We start from the raw sequence: 20,871 nt of genomic DNA, 5'->3' as shown, positions 1-20,871 counted from the left end.
GTGCTTTAAAGATAGATATGGCTGAAGGTAACTAAACTATACCTATTCATAAAGGTACATTTACACATGAGCAAATCTGCTTGTGTAAATTTACTTTAACACTTATTAGTACGTTTACTACTCTGCGCTAATCACTGTTTCCAGTTTTCTCCATCCCCTGAATCAGCGGGTGGAGCTAGGATAATTAAAGTATTTTAAAATATTACTATACATTACTTATTGTAACTTCTAATACATAATAAGTAAATACAAAGGTTTTACATTAGGTGTGATTTTTTTCTGTATATATTTTATTTTAATATATTTTAATTAATGTAGTATTTAATTCAAAACTAAGTTAATATTTTAAAGTTACTACTACTAACTTTAAATATGTAGGAAAAGTAATCTGCCACCAGTAAAGTGTTTGTATGTTTCTATTTATTTAGATTTAATTTATTTATTATATATTTAAAATTATACAAAGTTATTTATAGAATAAATGTATATTATTTTATTGTTTTTAAAAAATAAAAAAATTACATTTAAAAGAAAAACATATATATATATTTATATATATATATAAATATATATAAATATATATATTTATATATATTTTTAAAGTCTGCATATTATGTTTACTGTCCTTATCCACAAGTTTCACTTCATGCACCATCAAAAAGCTAAATGGGCCATGTTCTACATATCAAAGGAAGTAACTGTAATGGCATGCCAATGTCGTAACTGGCACTTGCTGAGATGGGCCAAGGGACCTCTATAAAAGGGGTTTACATATTGTTACATATTTGTTACCTGCAGTGAAGATGTGTTTGGTGTAGTCCCGACGTCATGTGTGACAATGTTAATAAATACATGGCCGGGCAGTTGAAGTCAAGAAGACCACCTGCGCCATAGCCAGCAACGACACCATGGTCTTGGTGTCGTCATTTGTAGTGAGCCTAGCATTAGACCGCACTTGCAACCACTTTATAACATCATGCCGGTGTTCCTCCACCCGCTTAGCTCATGACACGACATCGGTGATGAGGGTGTGTCACTAACAGTAGCCCCGGTGGTCCCTCGTAGACACGTGCCTGGGTGCATACCCCCGGGGTACCCAGTGCTCGTGCCGTGTGGGTTCATGCTACGGGCTGTGACAGTGTGGCTTCTTTGTCAGACCCGGGCAATCTCCCGGCTCTGGATTGATGGCATGCAGCCTTGTGCAGTTGAGTGGAAGGCCAATCAGCTCGTCCTTCAGTGGCGAGGGAGCTTCCCTCCTGCGGGTCCTGCATCACTCAAGAGAAGCAAGGAGCTTGTTAATCACCCTTGGTTGCCCTGAATAATGGGTTGCAGTGACGCTGCCTGGTAGACTGTGTTTTGGGGGAAGGTGGAAGCTGAGCATCAGTGCAAATACCATGCCTGTGTCACTCCATGTAACAGGACTCCTGCAGCATAAGTCTGCACATCTACACCTTAGCCTCACGGAGGGTGGGGACCCCAGCCTGCCAAGCACCAGGACATTCATGGAAGGCGGTTATTGTCACCTTTCCATCACCATAGCAGGCGGGAGGCTGAAGTATCACTGCTGTCTTGACCAATATCCCCTCCATTGAACCCTTCATTGTTGAAAGACCCCTCTACACACAAGTGCCCAGGCAAAGAGACTGTATAGAGAGGGTGGAGCTATATTTTGAGGTCACTGTAGTGGTGGATTAAAGAAAAAGGGCAATGATACTCCACATACGAGGCAAGACCATACATAGAACATCCAAAACTATTACCGAAGCACTTAATGCATACTTCGAACCGATGGCCAATCAGGACTATGAAAGATTTATATTCCACAAAACCAGGCAACATGCAGAAACCTCGATCGACATGTGCTACACTGGACTGAAGGAATTAGTGAGCACATGTGGGTTTGTGGCTGAAAAGGAAGACGTACGAGGCCAAATAATCCAAAGCTGCACATGAGTGAAGCTTCGTAAGTGCATCTTACAAGAATCAGGCAATTTATTAGTAGACATTCCAACCATGGGTAGGACTAAGGAGCTATCCAAAGCACACATGGAAGTGGCTCTGCAAAGAGTAGTAAAGTCGGAATTCGTCAATGCCAAAGCACCACAACTGAGTCCAGGAAAATCCAAGAAAGCCCGCACAACAACGCGGCTGTGTGGGTATTGTGGCGGTCCAATACACCAACCAGCATGGGCACACTTCTACCCTGCACTCACATGGGCACACCTCTTACCCTGAATTCACATGGGCACACCTCTACCCCGCACTCACACAGGCACACCTCTACCCTGCACTCACATGGGCACCCCACTCACCCTACACTCACACTGGCACACCTCTCACCCTACACTTGCACGGGCACACCTCTATCCTGTACTCACACAGGCACATCTCTTCCACTGCACTCACACAGGCACACTTCTACCCTGCACTCACATGGGCACACCTCTCACCCTGCACTCACACGGGCACACCTCTCACCCTGCACTCACACAGGCATACCTCTACCCTGCACTCACATGGACACACCTCTCACCCTGCACTCACGCGGGCACTCCTCTACCCTGCACTCACACAGGACCACCTCTACCCTGTTCTCACACAGGCACACATCTACATTGCACTCACACAGGCACACCTCTCACCCTGCACTCACACAGGTACAACTCTCACCCTGAACTCACACAGGCACAACTCTACTCTGCACTCACACAGGCACACCTCTCCCCCTGCACTCACACAGGCACACCTCTCACTCTGCATTCACACAGGCATACCTTTACTCTGCACTCACACAGGCACACCTCTCCCCCTGCACTCACACAGGCACACCTCTCACCCTGCACTCACACAGGCACACCTCTACCGTGTACTCACATGGGCATACCGCTCACCCAGCACTCACACAGGCACACCTCTTACCCTGCATTAACACAGGCACACCTCTCACCCTGCACTCACATGGGCACACCTCTCACCCTGCACTCACACGGGCATATCTCTCACCTTGCACTCATATGAGCACACCTCTACCCTGCACTCACACAGGCACACCTCTACCCTGCACTCACATGGGCATACGTCTCAGCCTACACTCACGCAGGTACACCTCTCACCCTGTACTCACAGAGACACACCTCTACTAAGTATGTTGAATAAGCCAAAGCTACTCTCTCATTAGTACTTCTTAAAACTCTGTTTTGGTGATCACATGAAGTGTGCCTACAGCTGCTCTGTCAAGCCAGAACTATAAGTGAAATTAAACATACTCTCATATGTTTTACCTATTGAAATATAAACTTAAAGCAGCAAATACAAGAACACTCATTTCCAATCATTTTAAATCTGCTCAGTATTCCTAAATTATCTTCAAACCAAAGATGACACTGCCCTCCCTGGATCTCTCGTCTGAATTTATTTAAAACTCTCTGGGGCATATTATCAAGGATGGCGTTAAAATTATCGCCAGTTTAGCGGCAGAAAACTGCCACTAAAGTGGCAATAATGGGCTTGATAATATGCCCTGGAGAATTCCAATAGAAGACCATGTTCACACCAGAACATGGACTTCTATTGGAATTCTCAAGGGCATGTTATTAAGCCCCTTATCTCCGCTTTAGCGGCAGTTTTCTGCCACTAAACCATCGATAATTTTAAAGCCGCCCTTGATAATATGCCCCTCTGTGATCCCCACTAGCCACAGAACTCACTCCTGTGTCCCAGGTTAGTGTCCTCAGTGAATCTTGGTTCTTCTGCCTTTGAGTATGTTACTGATGCCTTTTCACAGTCTTGTGAGCACATCCACTTTTCCGCTGTCTTCCGGCACAATCTAACCAGCATTGGCAAAGCCAATAGGTCTGGCAATAGCAACCATTATTTTATTTTTTTCAACCATATGCAGTAACTTCATTGCCTTAAATGCCAAGTGGAATTAATGTAACCACAATCTACTGCTTCTGTGTCACTGTAATCAAGAGGTAATTGCTTGTGCACTGGAATTAACTAAGTTCTACATTCACTTAGTACTAGGATGTACAGTTTGAGCCCGCGTTAACCACAGTTCACTGGCTTGATTTTAATTGTGCTGCATTTCTGTGAAATGGAATCTATGGGCCAGATGTAGGTAGACAAATAGCGATCGCAAACGCAGAAATTCCCAGACTTTCTACGGTAGCGATCGCAAATGACCCATGTGAAATGTAGAGACAGAAAAAACGAATCGCTAAATAAAGAATCGTTAAAAATAAAGGAAAACAGTTAGCGATTCCTTATTTAGCGAATATGCCACACCGACTCACTATCTTGCGAGTCGCTAAATAAGGAATCACAATATAAAGTCGCAAAAAGTACATAAAATCACAATTAGCGATTTTTTGAAAAATCGCAAATTTGGAGTCACAAATTAACACTGACTCAAATCAGGTGGTAACCAGGTGCACTGCATATAAACAGCCCCAGAATGCATCTGCGTGAACACAATGGCGGCCCTCTATGTCATTGCAAGGCGGATGCGGATGACAGGAACACATATACAGATTGCGCATCATACTATTCCAACTCACAGAGGCAGAAATCCATGAGAGGTACAGGCTTCACCCCACCACCATCCTAGACCTGATACGTGACCTGCATCCAATCCTGGAGCACCAGACACCAAGGGCGCATGCAATACCACCACATGTACAGGTCCTTTGTTGCCTGCACCTACTTGCATCAGGTAGTTACCAGGAGGTCATAGCTGTGGCTGGTGGTGTCTCACAGAGTTGCCTGTCACACTTCTTCAACACATTCCTGGATGCCATGATGCAAAGAGTGCACCACTACATCCGGTTCCCCAGCACACAGACGGAACTGCATAAGACAAAGACGTTTTTTTATCAGAAGGCCCAGTTTCCACATGTCATAGGGTGCATCGATGGGACACATTTTTCAATCTGCCCCCCCCCCCCCTGCTACGGAGTACATATATTGGAACCGCAAATCAACACATTCAATCAACGTACAGGTCATTTGTGATGCGTCTCACATCATCACCAATATTGTAGCAAAATATCCAGGGAGCACGTATGACTCCTACATCTTCAGGAACAGTGGGATCTATACACATCTTTAGGGGGTGTGAATTTGGAGAAGGATACCTGCTGGGTAAATCAATGTGACACACCCTGATGTATACCTTAAATGTATCTGTTGCTGACTGTGAATTATGTTTCTTCCTTTACCACTTAGGTGCTAGCGCATATGCGGTTGCGGTAATTTATCCTGACTCCATACCTCAACCCATCTACCCCAAGTGAGAGGAGATTTAATGTGGCGCATAAATCAACGCGAAATGTGGTTGAGCGTACATTTGGACTCCTGAAAAGCAGGTTCCACTGCCTCCACAAAAGTGGAGGTGCACAGCAGTACTGCCCTCTGATCTGCTGCAAGATAATTGCAACATGTGCCATGCTACATAACCTGGCCACAAAGAAGGGAACACCCGTGGAACTCACTGAATCAGAGGATGATGATAAGGAATGTCCACAGCCACTGCATCGCGCAGCAGGTGTCGCAGCAGCGCCAGATGGGAGACACAGACGGACAGAGATCACACGCAACTATTTCTGAGTAAGTAATGAGACAAAGCAAGTAATTGCAATTGTGTAACAGTGTTTTATTGACCTTACGTCAGGCAATAGGAATGCACACCGCCGCACCATATTGGCCCCTCAGTGCCTCAACAATCCCAGCATGGCATTGATACACTGCATGCTCATTGTCATCCCTTATAATTTGGTTACATGGGTTGCCTCACCCATCTCCCAATGTCAGCTGAAGCATGGCTTCATTTCCTGCACCCACGCACAGCACTGCTCCGCTCACTCTGCACACTGCCCTCCCTAGCGGGCTGTCCTGCGGCTGGACCGTGCTTTGCACTGCACCGCCTGGACTCCGCTGTTGGTGGAGTGATGCTGCTGCAGCTTGTTACCTCCTCACTTTCACCACCATCCCCAGACCCTGTGGCAGTGATGTGTGTTGTCTGGAGCGCTTCCAACGCAGTGGTGACAATAACCAACCCCCTGGGTACATCACGGCTGCAGTGGGCCATCTCCAACTGCAAGGCCACTGAGCGTCTGCTGAGGACAGAGGTGGCATTGCATAGCCGGTTCACCGCCTTTGTGTACCATTCCATGCGCTGTTTCTCCCTGTGCCTTGCCCCACATTCTATGTCCATTTTGCTGCACAACAGCCTTACAGCATCGGCCATGTCCCGCAGGCCCTCTAGAACAGATGTATTGAGAGCATTTATGCCCTCCTTCATGTCCCTCATATGTCTGTTCATGTACACCATCTGGCATTGCATTGACCGCATTGTTTTACCTTGCAGCCGCTGCTCCTTCAACATGTTTCCCTCCAGACCTGCAAATACACTGGAATCTCCTCCCTGTGCATCTGTGTGCCCTTGGTCTGCGTCATCGAGCACTTGTGTGGCAACGCTGCATGGGTGACTGTATCTCTGGAGTCTGTCCTGCCTCTTCCTGCATGGTCTGTGGGGTCCCGTGCTCTCCTCCTCTGAACCCTCCATCTCCTGAAGGCTACCCACTGTATGCCTCCTGCATCTCGGTGGTGTTGGTGGTGGCATAACATCTGCAGGTGTCAGTGCCTCATCATCCTGAGTGTTGTGTTCCCTAGGTGCCTCTTCTGTCTCCCTCTCAGCAGTCAGGGGCGCAGGTTCGCCTGTGGATATAGAATGTCAATTTACTGACTTGCCTGGTGGCACTTGTGTTTCATTAAATTACATGTTTGCCATTCATACTGACAGTCCCCAGCTTGCTTATTTACAGATGTGGGTCACATGCACTTGGGTTCATTGGAATAACTGGTATGCTATGTGTTAATTAGGACTACATCTCCCAAGATGCATTGCTGGTTGTTAGCAAATCATGGACTGGAGTGGGATTCATACTTGCTCAATGGGGAGGGGGGCTCAGCATGCTGTGCATGCTTCTTACCTTGTCTGTTGTTTCCTCTGGCTGAGCTGTCCGCGTCTCCGATGCCAATGATGCTCTCCGGCTGGAGGGTGGAATTCACCATTTCCTCCAGGGGTGTTGATACTGGCGCAGTGGATGTTCCTCCGCCTGTCTGATTGGCTTGCTTGAGCCTGTCAGCCACCCTCTCCTTGGCACGTTTGCGGAGGTCATACCAGTGCTTCTTGAGTTCGTCAATGGAGAGCTGGGTGACACCAATTACATAACGCCTGTATTACGAGCCATATCTTCTGTTTCTGTGATTCCGGAACATGCAAAGAGTGCTTGCCAAACAACTGGTCGTGATCCTTTACCACCTCCTCAATTAGGACCTCCAACTCCTTCTGGGAGAATTTGTGTTTCCTCTTCCTCTCTGCCTGCTCCTTTCCCTTCTCCTGTGTGTCCATGCTTGTTTTTGGTGTCTGCTTGGGGATTTCTGTGCAGCTCCTGGGTCTGTGCTCCTGCTCCCTGCCTCTCCCACAGCTTCAGGCTCAGTGAAACAGCATGTGTCAGGCCACTTCCTGGTTGTGAGGTCATCAGGCTGCACCTGATTAGCGGTTTCGCTAATTTGCCTTTTTTTATGAAATGAAATTGCGATTTCGCAAATACCGATTCGGTAATGCGGATTCGGTATTTGTTTTTGCGATTATTACCGAATCGCTAACTTTTAGCAATTTTTTATCTACATCGGTTTGTGCGAGTTCTTAATAGCGATTTGGTAATAATCGCTATTAAGAACTCACAATTTGGGTTTTACCTACATATGGCCCTATGTGTACGAAGGGGAAAATGAAGGGGTTGTGGCTTACTGGAAAAAGGAAGCAAAGCAAAGTCGTATATTTATATCATGGATAAAGTACACCCTGCCATACATAATAAGGGTATTGTAAGTCACCTCGATGGTCCCTAACCATATAGAGGAATGAGTCCAATGTCTGAGTTCCTTTATAAGGTCACGTAACTCCGAAGTGACTAGCAATGTCCTTATCATGTACGCCAGGGGGTACTTTATCCCATCTAATACATGGTCACACCACCGCCTTTCACAAAAATGGTGCATACCTCTTTTATATAAAAGAGCAAACATGTTTGCAAACACGAAGAATACAAATAAAACCTCTAGTGCAAAATTAAACACATCGAAGACCTGTTAGTTATTTGTGGCAAACAAATATCAGAAACAGTTCAACAGAAGTACGTTTTTTTTTTAACTGCGCTAGCTCAGAATGTGTAGAAACATGCAGAAATATTCTAGCTTTTCTGTAAAGAGTGAAAAAACATAAACATGTTCTCTCTGCTTGCCATTTTAAGCAAAGAAAATAGAGCTGAAATTCGAAAAGCAATGTTCTATTTTCGTTGCTTTAAACAGATGCTTCAGTTATGCTCAGAGTCATGAACTGCCTTTCACCTCTGCTGCTGGCTCTGGCTGCAGGCATTCTGACATTAGAACTCGACTGTAATAACGTACACTAGCCGAGTTCTGACATCTTTTCTTTATAGTCAGAGACTGGATGAGTCACAAGTTGCTGATTATAAAGAAATGATATACTGGCATTTATATAGAAATGAAAGAATACAATGAATAAATGTATTCATCATGAAGTGTACTTTAATATTTAGGCATGACACCTGGTAATAACCATCTGCAATACGTGTTCATTGTTGAGCCCACAATAATGTGGCAAGAGCAACGCAGTCTTCATTTGTTGTCAGTTACAGCAGTACACAATGTCAGTCTCTGTGATCCCTGGTGGCATAAAAGTGCCTGCCTGTCTTGCTCTGATTGAGAAAGGTCTTTGCAATGATTAGAGAAATACATCTGATAAAAAACATAAGTGCTGAGGATTGTCCCAGTTCCCTTGTCCGTAGAAAACTCCATTAATATTAATATTTTAATTAACTGATTGAGGATCCAAATTCAAACTAAGCAATCAAGAAATAGCTTAAAAAAAAAAAAAAAAGAAGGAAATGGGCGGGTAAAGAACCCTCTATTTTATAAATAAAACGATCATTTTGCCACCAAACTACGGCCTCATGTACAAAGTGTTTTAACGGTTGGAAAACCTCAGATTCAGTCAATCGGAGGGTTTGCGACAGCTGAAACACTTTTTGAAATGTTCTAAACTAAATTAGCAATTTGGAGAAGGTTTTCTGAATCATTAAATGGAATCGGTATTTGGAAGGGGTGTTTTCATGCTGTTGCTTCCAAATACAGATACCATTTTGTATGTATCAGTGTTTTGCAACCAAAATCTGGTCGCAAATTAATATTTTACCACCGACTCAAAGGAGGTGGTAACCCATTTGTAAACAGGAAGGGGCCTTAAAAGGACACCTTCACATTTGTGAAGGTTGACAAAAATGTTTTTTAGAAGTAGGGTGTTGTCCAAAGGTTTTGTGTAATTTCCATTTTTTTTAACAGCATTCCTTCTCCTTGGAGGAAAACAGGCTGCATTTAAAAAAAAAGATTGTTTTATTTAAAAGCAATCACAGACTTGGTGGTTTGATGATCAATCATAGCAAAATGTAGTGGGTCGCAATTTGCGACTTACATCACAAACATTGATAGGGAAGGTTGTTATACTCTAGGTACTTATGATTACTATATAGCAATAGTTTACTATGCCTTGTCAATGTGTTTGCCTTAGAATGTCTATATGTTGCCTAGCTACCTAGATACGGAATGCTGTGATTCAAAGGGAGTTAAGAGAGCGGTTGGAGTTAGAGGTGTCTAGCTCTGCTCTCCTGTCTGCTGTGTAGCTTTACTCCAATAAACCTCTAATCAACCATTTTCTTCTACGAGCTGATTACTACAAAGGTCAAATTGCAACCCCCCTACAATTCTGAATTTTGGGAACCGACCTATTAGTACATAAGTCAGTTTGCAAAATCAAAAACAATTTGGTAAAAGTCGGTGCGCAATTGGCAACCATTACGGAATCAATTCTTTGTACACTAAGCCCACAATGACACACCTGTTGCACATGAGAAACATAAGCCTGAAGTTCTTTGGGATTTCTGATGGCTTTTGTATTGTGTAAAGGGAAAATTAGCATGGCTGCTGCAGTGAAAATTGATGATTCGTAAAGGCACATGTAGCCATTGAGCTATATTAGAAGATGCTGACCCAGCAGAAAAATAATCCTTAGACTTCGGCGTGTCTGTTGTGGTGCCTTTTTGTATCACTGGACAGGTGCAGCTGGCAAAGGGAACAGCGGTTAGTTTTGGGCGGAGGCGGTGAGGAATAGGGGGTAAGTGGATAGACAACGGGATAGGGAAAGTAAAGCCGAGTTGGTGAAGCTGACTCGGCGATGCGATGAGCGCAAGGTAAGTGGTTTTTATTTATTTATTTATTTTACTTTCCCTATCCTATCATCTGTCGACTTCTGCTCCCCTCTCCACCCCACGGCTGTTACCTGTGCCGGCTGTGCCTGATACTGGAAGAGGAAAACTGGCACCAAGGTGTCTGTATGAAAAAATAGCAGTGCCCAGTGCGGGATGTTGCCTGGGGCGGACTGTCCAATAGAGCAATCAGGCAGACCCCAACAGGCTGGTTTGACTGGACAGTGTGTGGGTCGTTATTTTCGCTGTTTGTGGGCCTTGTCTGCTGGGCCAGTTTTTAATGTTGTTTTCCCTGATATTAAAATAAGCTTTGCCTGCAGAAAACTCAAATCCATGCAGCCTTCCATACATGGCAACACGCGTATTTGTTTTTCCCCATCCTGGCGCCGAGGGTCCATAGGAACTACTGGGCCTTAGCAAGAATTATAAATAAAAACAACGTCAGTTTAGAAATCAAAAAACAATGATAGGAAAAAGACACACATTGTTCTACCAGTACTGGCTCAGAAGGGTCTGTTTTGCGGCAGACGCGCCCATTGCCCAGAAGCGAAATGCCGTCACACTACAGTGAAGATGGCCAATGGATGAAGGGGGGGTCTGTTGGGAGGAAGGAATGTGTGAATGGCCGACAGACCAATGAATGAAAACTACCAACAAAAGCCCCAATACGTATATACCAATAACAAAAAAATCAATCGTCTTTCTCGAAGGCCAGACCAAGTAATGAATACATATTGCCCTAGTTGGCCAGTGTGCTGGTTTTCAGTTACATGCATCTCTGCTCGCAGGTTTCCATCATTTATACACTTCGAGCATGCTGTGGCTGAGCAGTTCCTTCCAGAGCAGCAGACAGTGTGGACAACATTTTGGGGCATATTATCAAGAACGGCGAACCTGCCGCTAAAGCGGCGATAATGGGCTTGATAATATGCCCTTGAGAATTACAATAGAAGCCCATGTTCTGGTGTGAACCTGGGCTTGTATTGGAAATTCTCAAGGGCATATTATCAAGCCCAATATCGCGGCTTTAATGGCAGTTTCCTGCCGCTAAAGTGGCAATAATTTTAACGCTGTTCTTGATCATATGCCCCTTTGTGGTTTTTTTCTTCTTTTGTTGCAGGACTGGATTGCCAATGACCCTCCCCATAGTGCCCCGGTGCCAAGCCAGTACTAAAGTTGCTGAGTAAGCTTTGTAAAATCTAGAAGCATAATGGGCGTGCCTCACAGATGCACAGACCCAACGTTCTCTCTAGTGAGTGTCTGCCGCGAGTCCTTCAGGCGGGTAGGCGGGACCAGAGGTCAGCAGCCAGGCCAGTGCTGCTGTTCTGGGCCCTTGGTTGAACACGAGGTACAACAACGCAGAGGCCAGGGTTTTTATTAGGTCAGAATAACCAGGGGCTCCACTTCTGGGGAGTGTTTGGGGTGGTACACCCCCCTAATAAATTTATTTTCTGATGAATAGTAGGGCACAGATACTTTCAGTGGGGTATGGAGAAGTGTCTGTCGGATTTCACCTGGGATTTTTGCATGCGCAGAAAGACAAAAACACGCACACACTCTCTCTCATCTCTGTTTTGAAGGCCCTAAAAAAAACTGGGAAGCCCCTATTATGCACCCTGCTTGTCGTATAATGTATTTTAACATGATATGCCAGTATGATTGTCAGAAAATCTGAAGCTCCCACACCCCTAATCTTACTGACCAAGCTACGCCCCTGGGATTAGAGTGTGAAGACATATTATTTGATATAAATATTGTGCTATAAAAATTGTCCCACTGGGTGAAGATTTTAACTCGCAGTGTTGCAATAATTTTATAAAACATATTTTTGACTGAATATTTGTTGCAGATTTTACTTCTACGTACGATATTCTGCAACCGTGCCATCCCGGGAGAGTGGCCGAGCTTGCTGTGCGTCTGACGTTGTACAAATGACGGGGACATGGCCGCTCTGCAGATGTGGGTGTGGAGCAACTGCCGACAGGGTAGCTAAAGATGTCTTAAGGCAGACATTGAAAATTAGAAAACATTCTAGGGCATTTCTGATTTCTAACCATCATGAGAAACCTCCTCTTCCACACGCCATCGGTCCTCCGCTGTGCGCATCCTTTTGCCAGACTGCTATTTGTTGCTGTCCATCTGTGTCCACCATCCACCCCTTTCATTGGTCCATTTCCAAATCTGATCAATTCTGCTCTGACTTAGAATTTAATCAGAATTTCCTTTTAGCTCTACCAGCACTTCCAAAATTAGCACAGATGGCATGAAAAGTTCCTTTTCATCTGTCCTTTCCCTACTCTTCAAACTTTCGTCACCAACCAGTCCGATGACAGGATGAATTCAAGCATGTGAATCTATGAAAGATGCCAATGTTGGAGAACTGGAGCTACCGGTGAGTAACATGGCTCCTTATCGCACATGTCATTCTCTGACTCTCTTTCCACATAATGTGGTCTCTCTGCAAAGTCCATATCACCTCTAAACAAATATTTAGTACAGAACAAGCAGGTAAATAAAAATGATAAAAGTGCCCGACAGAAGGTAACAGGAAGAAAGCAGGATGTGGGAAAGAAATAAAAGCGATATTAGAGTGTGGGCATAAAAGCGGTAGTAAGAAGGTTAACTCAGAGAGAGGAGAAAAAGAATAAAGTAAATATATAAAGTTTGATGAATGTGAGTATTAGAAGTAGTTTGGACAGGGGTTTCTCCTCCATTGGAAGGGAGGAGCGTCACCCCCACTTAAGTGCCACCAAAGCCCCAGAGATGAAAATAAAATGACAGTTTATAACAATTGTATTTTTCATCATGGCATCCTGCACGGAGTATCAGGACAGGGTGGGGCCTGCTGAGTGGCAGCAGGGAGGAGTGGTGGACAGAGGGTGCCTGGGCACTGTTTTAAGTGTGCATATCTCTTTGGCCGGCCGTCTTGCAACTGCCAGCCAGACATACAGGGCCCGATTCACAGAACTAACTTAAGACAAAATCCTAAACTTACTACCATTTTCGTATTCACAGAAGGCACTTACTCATTTCGGTATTCACAGAAGGCACTTACTCACTTCGGTATTCACAGAAGTTAGGAGTCCTAACTTTAGGACTCCTAAATGCCTTCTGTGAATACCGAAAGACTTAAAATTAGGATTTTTCTCAGTTTAGGAGTCCTAAAGTTAGGACTCCTAACTTTTCTACTACTAAACTGAGAAAAATCCTAATTTTAAGGCTTTTGGTATTCACAGAAGGTATTTAGGAGTCCTAAAGTTAGGAGTCCTAACTTTACTACTACTAAATTGAGAAAAATCCTAATTTTAAGACTTTCTGTATTCACCGAAGGCATTTAGGAGTCCCAAAGTTAGGACTCCTAACTTCTGTGGATACCGAAATGAGTAAGTGCCTTCTGTGAATACCAAAATGGTAGTAAGTTTAGGATTTTGTCTTAAGTTAGTTCTGTGAATCGGGCCCACATACTTTAAACCCCTCTGAAGACAGCTGGGTTGAGAGCAAGTGCAGACCTCCAGGGCTCTGGGGGGCTCTGAGAGAGGCCGCTCCCACCAACTGGTTAACAGCATGAGAGAAGCACCAGGGTTGGTAAAGGGAGTTTACTGGGGCCAGCATTGCAGTCTCAGCAGAAGAGGTTGGAGTTGTCTGGACCCGGTAGGTGTTTTAAATTTTAATTATTTTTTAATTTTATTTCTGCGCACCCACCCTTTTTATCGCTGCCACATAAGGTATCTTTGTTAAGTATAGCAATCTTCTATATTATTGTTTCAGTGTACATGCTCATTTAACCAGATGCAGGTGACAATATCAAAGCTCATATTTTCTTTTTCAGCTGTCCCGTGCCTTCCACCTTGTGGTGAGTACTGCTCTGTTTGTAGGAGTTTTCAAATTGGTTATCAATAGTGTTGCTTCTTTTTGTCATCCGTAGTGGATGTGGCTGGTTAGATCCCTGCACATATTACTTGACATTGTTGTAAATATCCATTTGTCTAAGACGTTGGTACAGTTCACAAAGATTTGCTGTAATTTGCTCTTGTAGTGCTACTCACTTACTTCTGAATTCCAGTAGTAAGTCAGATGTAACCCAGGAGTACTTCTGTCTTACTCTTGGGGCTCGATAGTAAGCCAGAAGTACTACAAGAGTAAGTAAAACCTCCTCTCAGCCCAATGTTTACAAATCGGGCCCATGGCTTCCTGCTCTATTGCAAACAATGGGAATGGGTCACAAACTACTCATTCAAAGGAACGTAAAAAGGACTATCCAACGTGGTCCAAACTCAGGGGCAAATGTACTATCACTTTGCGCCAGGTTTGCATCACAAAATAAAGTCGGAGGTGCTTCTCATAGATGGTACATGGGCATTCCCATGCAATCACGCATGGATTTTGACACAAACCCCTATCTAATAACACGCTAGAAAAGAATGCGCATAAATAAATGGTGCCTTCTTAAGGAAAGCGTATTGTTGCAGAAAAGTTTTATTTTCTCCACATTTTCTCCACATTTATACAACTTTTCATTTGTGCCGTAACACACAGCACGTATGCAAAGTGGGAAAAGTCTTAAACAAAGCATAGTATTTTGTACTAGAAGGGTAACATTCCAGCACAGAACATATGCTTGACATCTTGCGCCCACCCTTGCAATATGGTGCAAAGGTGTGCATTGGTGTAAAGTAGCCTAAAGTCCACCAGCGCTAGGGCAGAGTGCAACAGCACTATACATTGGTGCATATGGCACCTTTACTCTATTTAATGCCACTTTGGTTTCTTCACTACACTGCATGAAAACATAATAAATTTGCCCACTATATATTTAAATTTTAAGATTAAAAGGGTGATCCCCTCACGCATGCAGGTTATGCCCCCCCCTTTCAGTGCCTCATATCACCTGAACTTTACACCTATACCTTACCTAATTGCATCACACCATCCATCTTGCACGGTTAAGTATTTGCCTGTGTAACTGTGACGGCAGAGTTCTAATCCTAGTTTATCAGTTTCACCATTATTTACAGTCCTGTGGAAATCCCTTTTACCTATTGTAACATACACCTTTATCTGCGACAAAAGGGATCAGTAAGACGCAAACTCTAAAACAATATTCAGAATCATAATTTGAATAATTTTCTTCCCAAATAGAAATATTATTGCTAAACACATCTTTGAGAGAATTGAGCTCCTGGGAGGAGATTGCACCAGTACATTCTTCTCTAGATTTCAAAGGGGTTTACATATTGCTGTATAACTTCCCCTAGTGCAGGCATACAAATGTTCTCAAGTCAAAATTTCAGAAAACAGAAGGTCCAGTGGGATATGCTCATAGAAAAGCAAGATTTGTTAGTATCATTGTCTCTACTGATATCAAGATCCCTTAATTCCAAAAGTCATCCATGCTCCCCTGAGTGAGTCATTTGGCTCCCCTTGCAGGACCATACCATCTTCAAAACCAGCTTAATCAATTACGAGGCCACCATGACCAGCACCACTGATAATCCTGCAGACAAGCTCATCAACTCTGGTGGTTCTCAGCACGCCCAGAGCCAGGACACCATCAGACTGCAGACTAAGAAGTGTAAAAAAAGATTTAAAAAAAGGCAGCAGCCCATTTCTGTTGATGCACCCAGGATCTGGAACAAAATCCACATTTGCATCAGGACTTCCCAATGCTGCTCCAGTTTAGGAAAGAGTTGCAGATGCACCACTTCAAAAAATGCTAAATCACAGTGCATCAATCATTCACACACTAGCATCGGGGCTAAGACAAACTTAAGACAAAATCCTAACTTAAGTCTGTCTTAAGTCTGTCTTAAGTCTGTGTCTGTCTTAAGTCTGTCTTAAGTCTGTCTTAAGACAAACTTAAGACAAAATCCTAACTTCTGTGAATACCAAAAGTAGTACGTTTAGGATTTTGTCTTAAGTTAGTTCTGTGAATCGGGCCCTACCTCTCTTATCGCTTATTGACTTTGTGCTCGTCTACTCTTAGCCGCTGTACAGCGCTCCACTGCTTTTTAGCTAAGTTTGAGCTATAGAAATACCAAACAATACATACATGCATACACCTTATACATATCTTCAAGCACGAGATTGAATCCCGAGTATTCTCTCTGAAGTTCTCCTACATGCCAATAGGTGGCTCTGTGTGACTCTACATTGCCCCGGTAGTGATATGGCAGAGCTGTATGAAAGCGCCACCCCTATGTGCTGACATCATTCCTTTTTTTCCGCACCCTTCCATGCAGATCTGAAGCTTCACTCCCAACTTTGTTGGTTTACTGACAACTTCTAAATTGCATAAAAACAGTGTACCAGGGACGATGACTTCACTGAAAATGACAGGGTTCAAGCCATGCTGTGATGGTAAGAAGCAGTTGTATGTCACCGACCAGCACAACATGTGCCTTTGGTGCTTGGGCTTCAGTTACAACTCAAACCCATGCAGTAAATGCCCCTTCATGCACCCAAGGGCGATTCAGGAGCTGGAGTCAAAACTCTATGCCACCGAACATAAGAGGTTGTGTTTAAAACATAGATCTCACTCCCGCTCCAAGTCCCATGGGCATTCATGTTCCCTTGCAAACAGTCGGTCCCACACAAAGTCCTGTTCCTGCTTGAAGTTTTCAAGTGAGTCAAAGTCAGAGATGCACCTTAAGGGAAAGGAGGCTAACTGATACCAACCCCCATCCCACCACTTGAAATCAGGCAAGAATGTGTGAGGCCATCAATGAAACAGTCATCCCCCACAAGCATCTTTGCAATCTCCAACCTGGTCACACAGTTTGTTCCAGTGTGACCGAAATTCATCCACCCTTCAGCAAATTTCAGCCCTCAGGGGGGGCATACTGCAGCTCTTTCGGATGCTTCTGGCTTCCTCTGCTGTGCCTTTGGGCCCCATGGAAGTGCAAAGGTGCTCTAACAGGATTTTCAGCAGCTGGCCCTCCTTCAGCACATACTGACCCCGGGGCTAATTCCCGGCCCAGGGTCTACACCAGTCCCTTTGTACTGGTACAACATTCTTGGGCTTTCCGGTCAGTCGACCTGTTGACAGATGACATACAGATGACATACTCTGGCTCCAGGTGACCCTGAATTTCTGACAAGGCACCCTATACCTAATTACGACTAGTAAAATTGCTATTAATACCTTTCCAATCAATCATCCAGATAGCTCAAATACACTAGTGGCTATAGAAACAGAACATTCTCTTTAGTCAGTTTAGCCGTAAGATCTTTGAATGCGTTGTACCTTCCAGTCAGGCATATCCATGCTTTATGGGATGTGAGCAGCAAAATATTGCTGACCCTTCCAAGACTGCAGGGTCCCAACAGATCAAATGACTTTTGATGGCCAAGACATAGCTACCTGTGTTGGCAGAGCTATTGGCACCATTGTAGTTTTTATAAGGCATGCCTGGATGTGATCAACCAGGTTTTCAGAGGCCGTCCAGGAGTTCCTTGTGAACATGCCCTTTGATGGTGCTAGATAGTTAGAGGAGAAAGAATTAGGCAAACTAACAATTTAAGGATAGCCAAGCACAGTCTAACCATTAGGATTCTTGTCTACCAATAAGCAGTGCAGTCCAACAATACAGGAGGTGTATGGGTTCTTCAAGGAGCTATCCCTTCCAACCTGTAGATACCGGCACTTTATGACCAATAAGATGTCCAACTATACCTGAAGCAACTTTGGCCTCCAGAGCGGGAGAGGCAATTAATGAGATTCTGATTTAGCCTCATCCCACTAGGAGGTCTTAGATATAGCAGGGTTAAGGGAGAATTAGTACGATCATGCTGATTATGTGGTGCCGTAGAAGAAACATCACTGTGAAAAACTGTGAAGGTGTTATCGATGTGCATAAAATGATATGTTCTATTCTTTGACTAAATCACTTGACTCACTGTTAGATACTAACCACTTAAGTACATTCATAAAAAGGTCATGGCTCTCATTCTATGCTTAATTAAAGTGATAATAAGCATGAAATGTTGATTAACCTCATCTTTGGCACTAAACTATAGCATGTCTGATCGCAGGATTAGCTCATGCAATATTCCAATTAAGTCTCCTTCTCCTCCTGCCAGCACCATAAACAAATTGCTCACCTTTCTACCACTCTTTCTTTCGTGCACCATACCCTCGCTCACATTGGTCCTGTGCACTTTCCCATCACACTAACCCTACCTTTAGATTTTTAAAACTGTGCATCCTGTAACACCCCCAATAAAAGTTGCGTCATTATTATTCTTCGAACGTCTCACACCGTGCACCCAGTGGTGTTCTACTTTTCGGGTTCCTTTATTTCGGTTATTTCGGTTGACTTATACTGTTATACTGCATCTCTTTGCAGCCTTGAGAAAGCCCCCATTGACCGCTTAGGGCAAAACACGTGTCGCTGTCGTACCAACTACAGTATAATAATACTTTGGAACAACCAGGATGTAATCAATAAAATACTTTCTCAAGACAACCTAAGACAACTTTTTTCATCATCAACAAAATACTTTAGACCAACAAAGGGAGTTTCCAAATACATTCTTAATATACACATTATTTAAGGAGGAGTATCTGCTCAATCCTTTGCAGTACTTTTAATAAATGAGGCTGGAAAGGTCCAGTGCCTCAAGCTTTTCTCCTCCCTCTATTAATAACAGATGCAGGTAATACCATTCAGGAACAGGACCCTGGATCTTTAGTGTAACAAGGGACATAACATCAAACATTCCACTGGGGCAGTCAATGATGCGATCTCGACCACTTCGACTGAGGTGAATTTCTTGAGGAGATATGAACAATTTCTACTCTAAATTTAATACTCCAGAGCAGAGGGTGTCATATGTGGAGGCCAGATGGGGCGCTCAACCTGATTGAGCCCAGAGATATGGGAACTACACAGGAAAGCAATAGACCTAGAAGAAAGGAGATGGATCAATAATGTGCAGATTTCTGGGGTGCCGGAGAATGTGAAATTCTTGGGCAAGTGGCTCCGAATCTATTGAACTTTAACCATGACACTGCCCTGGAGTTCCAGAGGGTTCATACATTCACAGTGACCACCCTCACAATCAAGGCTATGGCGAATGCTTGCCTTCTGTTTACACCTCTTGTATTGTTTTATTGCTTTATTTCGACAACATGAATCATAAAATCTTGAAAAGATGTTTAGCCATGGATTTACAATAAAACAGATTTAACTTACAGATTCATAGTGAGGCAAAGATGTAAACAGTTGTTTTAAAAGAGTGCTCACATGCACCATTAATAATGATACGGTTGTCGGATTTACAGTTAAAAATTTGTATAAAAAAAATTAATAAGAAAAAATATAAATAATTACATAATAGCATTTTAAAAAACATTTGAAAAGGATATGGACTCAACATCCTGCCTTATACAATCATTTTGAAAAGCATAACATAATGCCCCACGAGTCAGAGATGTTGGTAACTACTTGAAACCTTATTACTGGTGTTGGGTGGTCTGTTGTAAGTGCCAGTGCGTGGAATTCAATCTTGTAAGTGAATTGGACAATCCTTGTGTGGAGCGGATGTTACTTTACTGCATCACTATCTCATGCCCAGTGATGTTAGACTTTCTTTTTCAGTGCTTTTTACCTGATCAGCCATGTTTGGGCAAGAAATTTGGCCACGCCACACACAAATAATATTCTTGGGTTCGATCTGAGGATACGCAAGGCTACCCGATGATCCAGTGTGCACAGTTGGTGTCAAATAGGTTTTAGCCATTTGGACCTTGGTGCTTTGTATGCTGGGCAAACAAACATAATATGGGGGACACACTCTAGTGGGGCTCCACAGCAGGGACAGTCTGCTGGTGTCTGTTTCAAGGGATGCCTCTTTGTAGTTACTGCACGAACCGGGAGTGTGCCGAACCTAAAATACATGTACAGCATCCTGTCCCTGGGTACCTGGATTAAATCTAAGTAGGGCTCAAGGCCGCTAGTCTGCTTATGCTGGAGGAATTCTTCTGTTAGTCTGCCCACTTTAGTCAAACTAACTTCCTGGCTGGCAACCCTGTCCCAGTGTGACCGTTTGATTTTTTCTTTGCTTGGTGGGTCTTGCTGTCCCAATGTCCCTGGAATCCCAGTGCTGTCAGAGATTTCTTCATGTCGGAAATCCATTTAATTTTACAGTTGACATCTAAATTAATAATCTCAGTAAGTGCTTCGGCGTATGTAGAGAGTTCTGGGGTCCATCTAATGTGAGCCCAAAACAGCAATGGACATAATTTTGCTGTATCGCTGAATGACCGTCTACCCAGATCAAGTTTTAAAGGTGTCAGAGGTGTGCTACAAGGGAGCATAACCAGGTTCCTTAGGAACTTGTGTTCAAATCTGGATATGTCCTCGACATTATCGAACCCCCACAACTCAGCACCTTAAAGAGATGTGCTTACTGCCTTGGCATCATATACCACGAGGGCCGGAGCAACTGGTCTGCTTTGTGAGAAACAATGTTCTTTCCCTAGTGCTCCGGTCACACGTTTATGACCCAAAAGCATCTTAGC

Source organism: Triturus cristatus, chromosome 7 (genome assembly GCF_964204655.1).
Source record: "Triturus cristatus chromosome 7, aTriCri1.1, whole genome shotgun sequence".
NCBI lineage: Eukaryota > Metazoa > Chordata > Amphibia > Caudata > Salamandridae > Triturus > Triturus cristatus.
The sequence above is the reverse complement of the archived record's forward strand: the minus strand, read 5'-3'. Positions refer to the sequence as shown.